Here is a 14,572-nt window from a genome sequence, read left to right as displayed (position 1 = left end):
TGTGCGACTCTGGGGTTGTGGCGCTCATCTCACTCTATAGGCCGAGGGAGCCAGCGTTTGTCAGCAGACAGCTTCCGGGTCATGTGGCCAGCATGACAAAGCTGCTTCTGGCGAACCAGAGCAGCGCACGGAAACGCCGTTTACCTTCCCGCCGGAGTGGTCCCTATTTATCTACTTGCACTTTTTGATATGCTTTTGAACTGCTAGGTGGGCAGGAGCTGGGACCGAACAATGGGAGCTCACCCTGTTGCAGGGATTTGAACCGCTGACCTTCTGAGCAGCAAGCCCTAGTCTCTGTGGTTTAACCCACAGCACCACCTGGGTCCCTTAATCCACCATTACTTAAAGTAAAATATTGAATGTCTCAGATGGCATCTTTGTCCTTGGGCCTACCTACTGATGAATAACCTATACATGCTCATCGTTGTCTAATGGAAGAAGTAGCATATGTTAACTGTTTCACTGCTCTGCTGCTTAAAGTGCAGGTGGTCAGTCATTGGTGGTCCTTGACTGGCTGGAATACCAGTATACAGGGCTGTGTATGTACTCAATTTCACAGAAGTACACAATTCCCCCAAAACTCAAACTCAACTTCTCTCTCTCTCTCTCTCTCTCTCTCTCTCTCTCTCTCTCTCTCTCTCTCTCTCTCTCTCTCATACACACACACACACACACACACACACACATTTTCTAGTCCTTATGATGACTGCGTCCTCTTGCCAGAAAACTGCAATGATCTCTCAACACATATACTGGTTACAGAGCACAGCTTCTCTTGCTGCAGAATTAAGGGTTCCATCATTGCTGAATTTTGATTCCTTTAGCAAAGCACCTGCACCCCTGCCTGCATAGATTATCAAGAAGGCTATGATTACAAAACCACCTTGGTTAAAAGAACATTTGAGTTTAAGTGATGTAAGGCTCCTTGTTAAAACATTGTATTAGAAAGGTGAAATATGCATCTTTTATATAAATAAAAATAATGAGCTTAGAGGGATTTCACTTCTAGCCCAATCCTGCAAATGCTCACTTGGAATTAAATTGTATTTTGATAAATTGTTTTCTGATCAAAGGTGGGTGCAGAACTGCAGCTAAAGTCTTGAAAGTTAGTCAAGTAGGAAGTAGCCTGGTAGCCATTATCTATCCTGTCTCAAGAAAATCAAAAGGGAAAGTGGTTAATGGAAAATATACAGTGGTGCCTCGCTAGACGAATTTAATTCGTTCCACGGGTCTTTTCTTATAACGAAAAATTCGTCTAGCTAATCCCATAGGAATGCATTGAATTTTTTTTAAAAAAAATTTTTCCCCATAGGAACGCATTAATTGAATTTCAATGCATTCATATGGGAAACCGTGTTTCGCTAGACGAATTTTTCATAAAACGAATTCGTCTAGCAAGGCAACCTCCGCTCAAAAAATCCTTTCGTTAAGCGGAAATTTCGTTAAGCAGGGCATTTGTTAAGCGAGGCACCACTGTATTAGCAACCTGTTGATTTAAAAAATAGTTTTTGAGAGATGCTGCGATGTTCGACACTTTTTCAACATTTGCAGATTTTAAAAAAATCAAAACCAAAAATTCAACACCAGCAGTCTGAAGAAATACAGGTGTGTCCCCCCCACTTAGGCAAGGGTTATATTCTGGGCTCCCACATGCATACCGTAAGTAAAATCCTATAAAGTGAGGAAAACCCTTTAAACGCCCTCTGCTACACACTCTTCAATCCATTCAAAAAATACTGTATCCAAAAATACCCACAGCTAGAACTATAGCCAGCAGGAGGCTGAAGGATGCACGGGAAAGTGGTGGCTGTGTTGTCCTGCACATCAGTTGTTAGGGGGGAAGGTTGAGCAGCATAAACAGCTCCATTGCACCTCCAGTCTCCCTGGGACTTCCTCCATCCTCACTGATGTTCTCTTCAGGCTCCTTGTGAGTCACAAGTACTCTCCAGCTCTCTCATTTCTAGGTTTGAATCAATTTATTTCCTGGCACCTAGCGTATATGCAGTTGCACGCAAGTCAGATGCCATGTTAGTGGGAGGGCGCCTGTATATATTAGTAAAGCAAGCTTTAAGTTCAGGTGTTTCAGGGCTGCTCTGATTCTTGTTTCAGAGTGCTCTGAGAGTGTCAGAGAATTTGTACAACTTTTGGGATGAAACTGAGGCGACTCATATCACATTGGTAACCAAGCATGGGCAGGATGGTTTGTTGCCTTTGCAAAAGCATGAGTGGCTGTGAGCTTGCCATTTGAAGATGGGGCCTTGTCTAGTGTACCACCTAACATTATTTCTATGTATGTTTCCCTTCTATTGCAAGGACCGGGGTGTCCTGGTTAGGGAGTAGTAACTACTTGTACTGGAGTTTACATTTTCAATTATTTATTCATTCTAATTGGAGATTTCACACGCTTTATAGGACAAAAAAGGCAATCTGTTTTGCCTGTAGTGAGGCTAATGTCATTTTTTCTACAACTCCAACATTAAGAGAAAATGTAATGTCGAAAAACACAAAATCAACAATAAACAAATGTAAAATTTATCACAAATCAGTAGATCTGATGCATCAGCATAGCTGATTCGACCTTTAGGCAGGGCCTGTGCAAACAGGTGAGTGGTAGGTTCCTAAATGCCAGTATTATAAGTGCCTGCCTGATGTTAATTGGAAGCACATTCCAAATGGCAGGTGCTGCTGTGCTAAAGCCTCTGGTCTTAGCAGACATAAGACCAATCTCAGGAGTATCCAGCACTGTTTCTTCTGGCGATCGAAGTCACCAGGTGGGAGTATATAAGGTAAGGTACTCATAGCTTGTATAACATGTCTGTAAGCTTTGGATGTCAATAGCAAGACCTTAAATTTGGCTGGTAGCTTATTAGCAGCCAGTGCAGCTTTTTCAATACAGGGCACCTCTTCAACAGCTTTGTGGCAGTTTCCAAACCAAACCAATTGCAACGATCCACTTCTGACTACAGTATTTTGTGAAATTTTGGTTGGCCCTATTTGGTTGGAGGGTATTGTGTTGATTTGTTAGGGGGGGGGGAATGACAATTTCTGTGCAGACTTAAGATGCTGTAGCCTTCGTTCTATTTTTCTAGAGTTTCTGGCTGTTAACCAGAAGGTCTAGACAAAGTCACCAGGTGACAAAGATCTAGACAAAGTACGCCACCGCTTTTGTTCTTGACATTCCCTATCAGCGCAATCAATGTTATTGAGTACAACGGGGCTTACTTTCAGGTCGGTGTGTATAGGACTGCAGCCTAACACTTCCCCCCCCTTTGCTTTCCAATGCAAAGCATAGGGAGCAATCCTATACACACTTGGGAGTTAAGTCCGTCGAACTCGGTAAGTCTTCAGAGGAGGCGCCCCTTCGCCAACCTGGTGCCCTGCCATCAGCTCATTGATTTAATTTCCTTTTTTCACTCCTGGGATGAAACTGAGAGCTGCCCGTACAAAGTAATGCAGATATTTTAGATTTTAGAGGAGTTCATACTGGGCAGAAGTGAGGCAGCGGTCAAGACGGGAGTTCTTCCTCGTTCTAACTGGGATCTTATTTCATGTGTTAGATACACACACATTATTTATAATAAATCAGTTTTAATTTCCACCGGAAGTTATCCACCAGCTAAGGATGATATTTCTTGCATCTGGGGGCTCTTAATTCATGAAAACTTACTGCGACAATAAACATAAGGAAAGAAATAAGGGGTTGCAAGGCTCCTTTACGTCTGAACTTTTGGTCTGGTCCTGTGTGTTGGTTCTGCATAGGCAGCACTATGCAATTTCCAATTCCCGATTCCCAAAAAATCTATGGTCGATCTCTGACAAGGCGGCACAAGGTCTATCACATTTTAAAGATCACTTCAGGGGAGCGAGTGAACGTGCGAGACGAAAAGCAATGCCAGTATGGAGCGCCGAAGAGACCCGCGTACTTTCCTATGATACACCCGGCTTCTGCCAAGCCGCTAGCGAATAAAACTGGAAGTAAAGGCTGCGTGAAACGCCCACTTATCCTGTCTGCGGTCTCCGTGCGTCTCAACACCCCTCCCATATACTATCCTCGGTCTCACGTCAGTTCCATCTCAATTATCTCTATGATGCAGGAAGTAGCGGTCATAGAAGCGGTAGCAGAAGGGTGCGGGCGGAAGTAGGCGAGCGCTGGAGGCGGAAGTTGTGGGAGGTGAGCTTCCGCTTCCGTTTTGCGGAGAGTCCTCCCGGCGCCGCCACCGCCACTGCTGCCGCTTCTACCCTGCCGCCGGGAGAGGCCCGGAGCCCCCGCGAGGGCCATAGAGAGGGGCTGGGGTAGAGCGGTTCCCCTCCCCTTTGATCACTGGGCATTGCCAGGGAGACGAGGGAGTCCGGGGCGGAGTCCTCCCTCAGGCTGGGCCAGGCCGAGGTTTTTTCCATAGGGACGGAGCCGTCGCCTCTCCCCGCTCCCTCCGTCCTCGCTGCCCGCCTGACCCGGAATCCAGCGTGACGCCTGATCCCAGGTAGCCTTTGCCCAAGGAAGCTGCTCTGAACTCTGACCCTCCGGCCCCGGAGTGATCTCTGACCTTCCTGCCTGCGTGACCTTTGAACCTAGCACCCTACCCGATCCAAGTGCCCCCCGCCTCACGATCGCTGTTGGAAACCCCTCTTTGCTTCGTTCCCCGGGACAGCCCCACTCCTGAATCCCACCCCCCCTCGGTGGCCTGGCAAGCTTCCTCCACCGGCGGCCCTTGCAAACCCCCAACTTGTCAAGATCCCCCCGTTTTCCAAAGGAGACCCCTGGCGATGCCCCCTGGCTGGGGGAAGTGGGGAGGCGGAAGCACCTTCTCTGGACCCTGAGGCTCTTGTGGTGATATTGCTGCTGTCTCCTTCGCCCGCCTAGCGCCTCCACTCACCTGGGGCTCATAAAAGTGTGACCAAGAGGAAGTTGCCCGGAAGATCTTCGGAAGAAGGGACGCCGAGATCGTTGTGGCCAGGTGAGTGGCTGCTTGTCTGTAGGCGAACATGGCTGGGAGATGGTGGAGGCCAGCTAGGAGACTGTGTAGCAGCAACCCATATGCCCTTTCCTCTTCCCGGGCTGTTAAATTTTGTAACTGCCCTTTCATTTCAAACCACCCCCATCCAAGATCAACTCAAGGGACAGGCGTGTCCTGCAAGAGTGAGTGGGAGAGGGAGCACTCTCTGGCATCTCTGGAGTGAGGCCGGCCCCATGAATGCAATATGAGTTATTTTGCTGCCAAGTTGTTGGGAAGGAATTGATTCAGTGGTTCTTGGTTAAAATAGAAGGATTAGCATCTGCCGACTTCCAGCAAACTGATAGTGGGGCTTTATTATTTGTATCTTTGTTTATTGAATTTATATACCGCCCAATACCCGGAGGTCTCAGGGCAGTTCACAGAACAAAATCAAAATATAAAACCACAAAATATATAATCAAAATAAAAACAACAACCCAATGACACCCCCCAACACATTTTAAAAAGAATACAGAATATTAATGAATTCCAGGGTTGCCGGGGAGGGGGGGGAGCACCTGTTAGAGGTTAGAAAATTATGGATGGTGTTGAGAGAGAAGAAAGATAAATTATGCTCTTTTCTCTGAAACACTAGAAAAGTAAGTGAAAGAAATTGTTTGGGAGTTGGTTGAGAGCAGCAAAGAAATACTGTTTTCTGCTATATGTTCATTACAAAATGTGCTGGCGGTCTGCTTTTTGGTGGCTCTAGGCACAGTGTTCAAAACTTCCCAGGCACATTTTGCTACTGGCACGGATCCAATTGCGACTACGTGGAGATTTCTGGGGGCCAGGTTGGCGACCACAGTTTAAAACCTCTGCCTTGGTCCAGTAGTTAATACCATTTCCATTTCCACTTTGCGTGTTTCTCTTTCTTGCATACTGGGACAAGTGAATTGTTGTAAGAGCAAGCTACAGTCAAGCAATGTAGTTGAGGTCATAGAAGTGTAGCATTGAAGGGGACCTTGAGGGTCATCTAGTCCAACCCCCGGCAAAAAGACAATCCGAGTATGCGAGGTTTAAGGTGCCATTTGGTGCCTAACATATATTTGAGTTTCTAACAATGCTTTTGCACAATGCAAACTACAGAATTTGTTTCCAGAAGTTGTGGCCAATGAGCCAGGCAGCTTGAAGAAAGGATAAAGCTGTCAAAGGGTGGCTGTACTTGCTTCAGGATCAGAATTTGTATGCCTCTGAATGCCAGGTGCTGGGGATCGCAAGCAGGAGGGTGAAAAGATACACACGTTCGCAACCCAAGCATCCACTGTACCTGTGTCTTGCTTTGGGCTTCCCAAAGGCCTGCACGTGGCCATGGTGAGAGAGAGAGAGAGAGAGGATGCTGAGCTAGGTAGGCCTGTGGTTTGATCCTTTAGAGTTCTTCCTACATTCACTTAAAATCCTGTCAGCGATTGCTAGCCAGGAATGATGATGCCTTGGCAGAGATAACATATCTTTTGTTATCTAGATGCTGTGGATCAGCAACAGGGGACACTTGTCCTGGGACATATGGCTGGCTATTGCTGGAGATGGAGTGGTAGGCTCAGTGGTCTTTTGATCTGATCCAGCAAAGGGAATATTGTGTGATATTTCAGTGTAAGTTTGTCAGAGCTACGGGAAGCTTAAGCTTGTTCCTTGTGAAATCTTTGCTTCTCAAGCAATTTTGGGTGGCGGGGGAGGCTATACTTTGGCCACTTGCTCTTCCATCCAAGCAAGCTCCTCTGCCTGTATAAAACACCTGGACTTTCTTTCTTTGTTTGTTTCTTTTTTACTTCTTTCCTTTCTAGCTTGGTTCTCATCCTGGATGCAGGAGTGGGACCCTTTGCCTATCAGTGCTGGCTTTGCCACGGAGCCTGTTGTTCTGGTGCTTTGAGTTTTCAAGGTGAGGAGTAGGAGGAAGAGAAATTGGAGCGTGGCCTGTTCCTGCTTTCTGCCTCACTCCTCCAGGCATAGTGCCTAGAAGCCACCCCTGCGGTTTTGTTGTGGGTACTTGTAGCAAAGCGAAGGTGCTCTGTGCATATGCCAAGTTCCTCTTTTTATTATTATGTCCTACCTTGCAGTGGTAAGGCCTTGTTTAAAATTAGAGGAGGCATGAAAGTAGGGCAGGCACCTTGGGATTGGACAGGTGAGGCAAAAGAGACAGACGAGATTTAATGGTCATTGGGAAAGATGCATGTCTTGGGGCAGGCAAAGGTGCAGAACTGTAAGACCAGAATTGATCTTCCAGCTAACTTTGAACTATTTTAGGGTCACTCCTAACTTTTTGTTTTTATGTATTTTGTGTTCTCTTTTTGTATTTATATGTTGAAGGGCAGTGTACAAATTTAAATAATAATAATAATAATAGTGATGATGATGATGTTTCGCTCCTGCTGTGAGCACTTTTTGTTGCTTTTTCAAGGTGAATACTTGGGAGTGCATTCCACCGTCTGGCTGCTCCTGTTTGCTTTCATAGACCCACAATTCTGCTTTGGTTCTTCTTTTTGCCAGCTTTCATTGGGGCCTGTGAGATTTTGGCTGTGTATGCTTACTAGTTGATTAGACACAAAGTGGGAAGGTGACCTAATGGCACAAGGTGAATTAACAACCAATATTTTTTTACAAAATAAAACTAACAACATTTTTAAAATTATTGTTTATTTTTTTAAAAAAAATTAAATGGTTTTTAAATTGTTGTCTTTTCTATGTTTTTAGTGGTACTTATTTTTATCTGTAAGGTGCCTTGAGTCTTGTCAAAGAAAAAAGGAGGAAACAAACACACAGGTTAAATTTGGCATGTTAAGCCAACATGTATAATCTTTTGAAACTAAATCAGTGTGACCCACTCTCAAATAGTGGCTAGATTCAGGATAGGAGCAGAGGAAGTTGCCTTGTACTGAGTCAGACTATCGGTTCATTTACCAGCTCAGCATTGTTGGCAGAGTGTCAGCAGCTTTCTAGGGTTTCAGACAGGAGAATAGTTTGGAGGATTGTCTGAATACAGCTATTGAGTCCGAGGACCGTTTTTCTGTGTAAATGAGCCACAAACAAATAATTTCCCGAGTTCCAGTATTATAAATTGCGACATCACGGGTCATATGGTTATGAGTGACAGGACAGATTCCCCTAAAAGACTTGGATACCAGGTTCCTCCCCTACCCCCCAATAATTTCTACAGTTAGTAAATGTAGATCGCTAAATGCTTGAAGCCTTCACCTGGGTGCGAGACAGCTTAGCAGTGTAAAACAGCAGGCTGAGTCAGTTTCCTGGCCAGGAACCACCTGGGAGAAGAACCATCATGTAGTCCAAAGGAAGGTAATGGGCAATTGGCACAGTTATCCTGTGCCAGGCAGCAGAGGAGTGTCAGCTCCTCCTTCCATGAGGGGGTGGTGAGCAGAAACAAATGCCAGGTTCAGAATTTTGGTATTTGATGATGTACGCTGGGAGGGGGAGTTCCAAGTGGGCAGTGGGTGGTGTGATAAGCTGGAGGGGGGAAATGTGGCATTTTTAAAAAAGGCGAGGGGGCAGGAGGAGACCTCCATGCGGGGCTGGCTGGGTGAGGCTGCATGCAGAGACCGGGGAACCTGGCTGGCTTCTGCTTTTGACCCAAGCTTGCTGAAGTTATGAGGGGAGCAACAACAACAATTTATTACTTGTACCCTGCCCACCTGACTGGGTTGCCCCAGCCACAATCTCCCAACAGTGACGACAGTCACGACACATCAGACCTTGAAAGCTTTCCGAAACAGGGCTGCCTTCAGATGCCTGTGGAAGGTTGTAGAATTATCTCTTTGACCTCTGACGGGAGGGCATTCCACAGGGCGGGCGCCACTACCGAGAAGGCCCTCTGCCTGGTTCCCAATAAACGAGAGACACTCTTGGGGTGTAATGTTCTGCACTTCCTCCATCAAAACCCAAGTGTAAATACATGTAAATAAAACATATTTCTGGAAGACACTACAGTCTCTGCCGTGCCTCACTCCAAAGGAACAAAAACCCTGGTTAACACATCTTATGCATCACTCGGCAGAGATTAGAGTAGCCAGAAACGATATATTATAATGTTGCTATGACTGGATGTCAGAGTCCACTGAGATGGCTCCAGGAATGCCATTGTGGGTTTTGCTGAGAGACCACCCACTTGTGCCCACCTGGTTGATTGTGTGTACTGTTTTCACACTTTATAAACCTACAGTTTACTCACTTTATGAATATTTACTCTCTCTAAACAAATAAGAAGCAAATACAAACTGCTCTGCCTAGTAATTTAGTACCAGCACTTGGTTCTGGGCACCTTGTTATCTCTAAACAGGCAGAGGTGCATGGCCTGCAGGCAGCTTGCAGGCCACTTCTGGATTGTTAACTACATTTACATTTCTACATTTCTAGGGCAAGGGTAGCATTGTGGTCAGGCAGGCGAGTTGAGCAATGTAGGCGAAGGAGAAGTGAAACAGAAAAAAGCAACTCCGGAAAGAATTCTACCCTGCCAGACAGTGTAAACGCACTCTTTAGTTGTAAATTAGTTGCTTTACTGGTTAGGTTATTGTAACTCCCCCCCCGTGGGATCAGGCCCAAGTGACTAAGATGCTTCCAAGAAGCCAACAGGCAGGTCATGGAGGCAATAGCATTTGCCCACATGTAATGACAATGATGACTCAGATGAAGCTGCCCTCCTTCTGCCTGTCCTCACCCTTTTAAAGGCAACTTGTGGCACTGAACTCTGTGACTTAGGCGTGCATTGTATGCAGAGAGAGGTATTTCCTTTGTCTGCCCTGGATAATCCAAGAGTTCGATTACTGATTCTTGTACAGTGGTACCTCCGGTTACGAACTTAATTCATTCCAGAGTTCCGTTCTTAACCTGAAACCATGCTTGACATGAGCTCGTTACCCAAAGCGTTCATAAGGAGGACGGTACGTAACCCGAGGTTCCACTGTACACCACTTAGATATATTTTAATATTTTGAGCAGTATGTAAAAGGTATTATTATTATTATTATTATTATTATTAGTCAAGCGGCTCTTACCATTTCTGCTAATGCAGGCATCCCCCAACTTCGGCCCTCCAGATGTTTTGGACTACAATTCCCATCTTCCCCGACCACTGGTCCTGTTAGCTAGGGATCATGGGAGTTGTAGGCCAAAACATCTGGAGGGCCGCAGTTTGGGGATGCCTGTGCTAATGCTTGAGTGAAATTGCCCAGCTGTAACTCAAACCCACCAGATCTAGTCTGGACCTCTAAAGCAGCAGAGAAACAAGTCTTTGCCTCCATCCATACTTGAAGAGTGATATCAAGACGAAATAAGCCCACTTCCTTTCACCTTTCCTCATAGGGTTTGTTTTCCATCCCATTCTCCATCTTCCTTTCCCTCCCCTGGACCTGTTCCGATCTGTCTCCTCCTTTCTTACTGAAGAACACAGGTGTGTCAGTCACCAGAACTAGAGAGAGGATGTAGGCTTCACTAAGGAGCAAATTTTGGTAGGTCTCAAGAGAATTATTGTGGTTGTTTTGCTTGCGTATTCTTCTCTGTGACATTATTTGTATCCTGCCCGTCCTCTGAGATACACAGAGAAGTGGGGTTGTGTTGAAGCTTCTTCATGGCCAAACTAGGGCATAACTTGCGTTTCTCACACAAACCCAACAGTTTAGTGATTGTGCTGGTTTTGTATCATTCTGTTTCTGATCATGGCCCCATTGAGAACAAGGCAGAACTCAAGAAATCCATCCGCGTCCACTGCTTCTTTTATTAAGCACTGCCCACATATCTTCGTCTCTCTCCCTACAGGCTTAAGGGCTAGGAACTTTAAAGAAAATTATGAGGACATGGGGTTCTACACCCAGTACAAATTTCTCCCCTCGCAGTTACAGAATGCACACATCTGTGTTTGGTTAGTGTACTTCAAAGCGCAAGGGAAATAAGTTCTGCCAGAAAGGAAATCAAATTCTGTGTGTAAAACAAGCTACCCCAGCTTCCATGTGGAAAAGTCCTTGCTCTGTGTAAAGCTGTTCAGAAAGCACTTCATTCACAGCACAGCTCTCACAAAACTTGGTGGACTTTTATCTTCTTGTTGCTGGAATGAGTGGCACTACACTAGGGGAGGAGCAATTATGTGGGTCAGTGATGTGCAGCTGAAGAGCCTGGAGAGACAAATAATAGCAGAGACTAAAGCAGTACAAGGCACAGAAACTTCTCGCAGACATTGCATGCGTTCAAATATATAGGCGCATCCATTATTTTACGATCATGTATTCCCCTCCCCCTTTCAAGTCTAGATTGGCTTGCAAGGCAGATCACCATTAAAAGGGTTAGGTTGAGGTGTGGCAGATGGAGTCAGTAATACTGTCAGGGTTTGCCTCCGGAGAGAAAGAAGGCAAAAAGAATTTCAGATGGACTGAGAAGCTGACTGATAATAAACATGCGAACTCGTAGAAGCAGCCTTTCTCTTAATTCATGAGGTCTAGCAACTTGCTAATTTAAAACACCCTGGCATTCTTTCCAGGCCCTCCATGGGTCATCGCATTCTGTGTTGGATGCAAGACTCTACACATGCTTTCCTATGAAGTTAGACCGCTGGTCCTTCTAACCCAGACGGCAGCAGAGGTTTTCCATGGTGTCAGGCTGGAGTGAAAACAGACAGGAGGCAGGGCTCAGACAGATGCCTTTATCAGAGTGGGAAGCATCATTGCAGTCGGTTTGCTGGTTAACTTGAAAAATCTGGAGTCTAATTGGATTGCAATCCCTGCTGTCTACAGTAAGGATACAGTGATTTAGTGGCATTTTTCATCTAAACTCCCACAATGAATTAACGAGTACCCCGCCCCCCCCCCACATCCAATCAGTTATTTTCCTCGTTTAGTCAAGGAAAACTATTTTATCTCTCTCCGGTTATCTGCAAACGTCACTTGGATTTGCAAACACCATATTTTTCATTGTTAAAAAAGAGTTTTCATCAAATGCGAGACACTGGCAGGGGTGGAATCTCTTATCCCAGAGGCTTTGTTTAGTAGTCCAAGTACCGGTAATCATCCCATCCTCTTGCCAGACTGTGGGATGCAGGAGGAGGAAGGGAGGGCAGAAGGGAGATCTAAAAAAATGATGGCGGGGGAAACAAGTGCCCGTAACCAGAGGCTTTTGGCCCATTTCCCTTAGCAAAAGTAGCTGTCCTTGGAAACTGTTCGGTAAGGAGTGTAAAAGAGGGAGGGCCTTTGTCAAAGATGTCTTCTTTGAGAGAACTCCAAGAGAGTATTTGGAGTTGGGGTTCTGGCCAAGTTCAGAGTCATTGGGATGAATGCAGGTTGGGGGGGGGGACTGGACAGTGGATCGGGTTTGTTCAGGAAGCCTTCATCCCACCTTTCTACACAATTGATTCCCGAGGCTGGAAATGAGGCTTTAAACCACAAAACAGCATTCAGACACATCAATCAGACTTACAGAGACAGTGCTAAGTGGAAAACCCAACAGCAGCTGATAAAGTCATGGTGGGGGGGAAGCTATGGGTATTGCATGACTGTGACTTCCACCACCCTAGGTCCTAGGATGAGTCCTAGCCATCTCCAGGTGGTGGTGGTGGTTTTAAAAAAGATAAAAAAGGGGGAATCTTGGAAGCAACAGAACAGTCTTAAATAAAAGAGGAGACTGTGGAGTAGTGGTTAGAGCAGGGGTTGCCAACAGGGCACTCACCAGACATTGTTGGGCTCCCAGCTTCAGGGATAATGGAAATTCTAGTCCAGAAACATCTGGAGGGCATCATGTAGGCTGCACCTGGGTTGAACCCTTGAGTTGGGGGAGTCTTGAGTTCAAATCCCCACTCATCTGTGAACTTCAGTAGGTGAGCTGGGACCAGTCACTACCTGTCAGCCTGACCTACCTCACAGGGTTGTTGTGAGAGGGCAGAGAGCTCCTTGGAGGAAAGGGCAAGGGATAAGCATAATAAATGTTTGAACCACTGCACCGTACTTTCTCAGTGGCTTTCCTTTTAACAGTTAAGAAATCAGTGCTTGGCTGAAGTTGATGTTGAATAAATCTTTCTACATTGGGGATGGGGAATATGTGGCTCTCTGGATGTTGGTCATTTTGGTGGCTTATTATATAATAGGGGTTATTCCATCTCCCCGTACAGGTTGGAAGAATAAAATAAGTTAGAATGGCCTTTCTTTCCAACTGTAATAACTTTTCTTTACAAAATTGTAAGCTATCTTGAACAAAGTCCCCCTTGGAATCCCTGGAAAAAGTCCCCTTTTACTGAGATCTTAGAGCAGGCATCCCCAAACTGTGGCCCCCCAGATGTTTTGGCCTACGACTCCCATGATCCCTAGCTAACAGGACCAGTGGTCAGGGATGATGGGAATTGTAGTCCAAAACATCTGGAGGGCCGAAGTTTGGGGATGTCCGTCTTAGAGAATATAGTCTGATCCAACTAGCAGGAGTAGGTGGTGGGTGGGGAGCCACATTGGTGCAATGATTTATAACCGCTGGTTCCTAAGCCAGGAGCACCACTAAGCTAAGCTCCATTCAGCTGCGTGTTGCATGCATGCCATGATGTGGTGTTCTCAGACAATGCCTGTCCTCTTAGGGTCAGGGTGTGTACTCCCTCCCTCTCCCACTGGATCTCCTTCAGCCGCCTCCAGTGTGCCTGTTTCGGAATTTTACGGCTTGGAAGCAGCGTAGAGAAAAACCGGAAAGGGGTGGAAGGTGGAAGTTTCCAGAATCTGGCCACAGTGACTCATTCCTCAGCAATGTGGACTTCCTTCCTTTTGACGTTCAAGAATGTTTGGGGGTCAGGCAGGGCCAGGGGCTCCAGGAAGCAGCGGATGGGTTTGGGACAAATGCAGGGAGTTGCACATCTTCCAGCCCTTGCTCCTCTCAGCTCCCAGCAGCTTGCCCCTTCCTAGAGGCCCCGAGAGCTTTGCCTAGTCCACAGGTGCAGAGAGAGATTGTTGAATCCAGTACGTGATGATGGGAAGCTCGAGGAAAGTGTATATTGTGTACATGTGCATGTATGTGTAGTTGCTGGAGTGTTAGATTTAAGACTAGGTCGATCACACAAACATCTACCATCTATCACCCAGGGGATTGAATACTGCGCTGCCCTTTCTATATTTGAAAGCATGGATTATCACCACCAATTTCATTTTGCCTGCCTATGTTAATTTATATGTTTGAATCGAGACTGGTGGAATATTCTTATTGCTAATGTCATCTGGCAATGGGTGTTGTGATTTATTAGTTATTTGGGTGTTTCTTCCTGTTACATTTACAAATAATTGGGGAGGGGAGGAAGACTGAGGTTCAAATCCTTGCTGGACCATGTAGCTTACCGGAGTGGCCTAGGGCTGGTTGCTGTATGTTGGCCTGACCTATTCTACAAGGCAGTAGTGAGGATATAAGGGGGGGGGGGAGGACTATTTAAGTCACCCTCAGCTTTTTGGAGGAAGCATGGAATAAAAATGTAAAATAAGTGTTCTGAAGCAGTGGATCTTGATCCTGGAGCCTGATGCTCCTTTGATCAGAGGCAGGGTATGGCATGCATCATTCTTCTTTCCCCATCTTTTCCCCACCCTGTCCCCAAACAGGATTGGGTGTGACACACTCCCCCATCCCAA

General features: G+C 46.0%; 1 protein-coding gene across 9 annotated transcripts in view; it reads left to right on the top strand.

Moving 5' to 3' along the window:
• The first annotated feature begins 4,190 nt into the window (after positions 1 to 4,190).
• The window catches only part of EPN1 (epsin 1), a 31,957-nt gene continuing 21,575 nt past the window's right edge, over positions 4,191 to 14,572 (top strand). For 2 of the 9 annotated variants that reach the window (XM_088655851.1, XM_035134777.3), the window contains exons 1-2: positions 4,311 to 4,481; positions 4,862 to 4,955. The gene's annotated coding sequence lies outside the window, so the exon portion shown is untranslated. Of the gene's footprint in view, positions 4,956 to 14,572 lie in introns of all 9 variants that reach the window. The other 7 variants (XM_035134782.3, XM_088655854.1, XM_035134779.3 and 4 more) reach the window with 6 other exon arrangements.

Source organism: Zootoca vivipara, chromosome 12 (assembly GCF_965207765.1).
Source record: "Zootoca vivipara chromosome 12, rZooViv2.hap1.1, whole genome shotgun sequence".
Lineage (NCBI taxonomy): Eukaryota > Metazoa > Chordata > Lepidosauria > Squamata > Lacertidae > Zootoca > Zootoca vivipara.
This window is presented reverse-complemented; position numbering and strand designations above follow the sequence as displayed.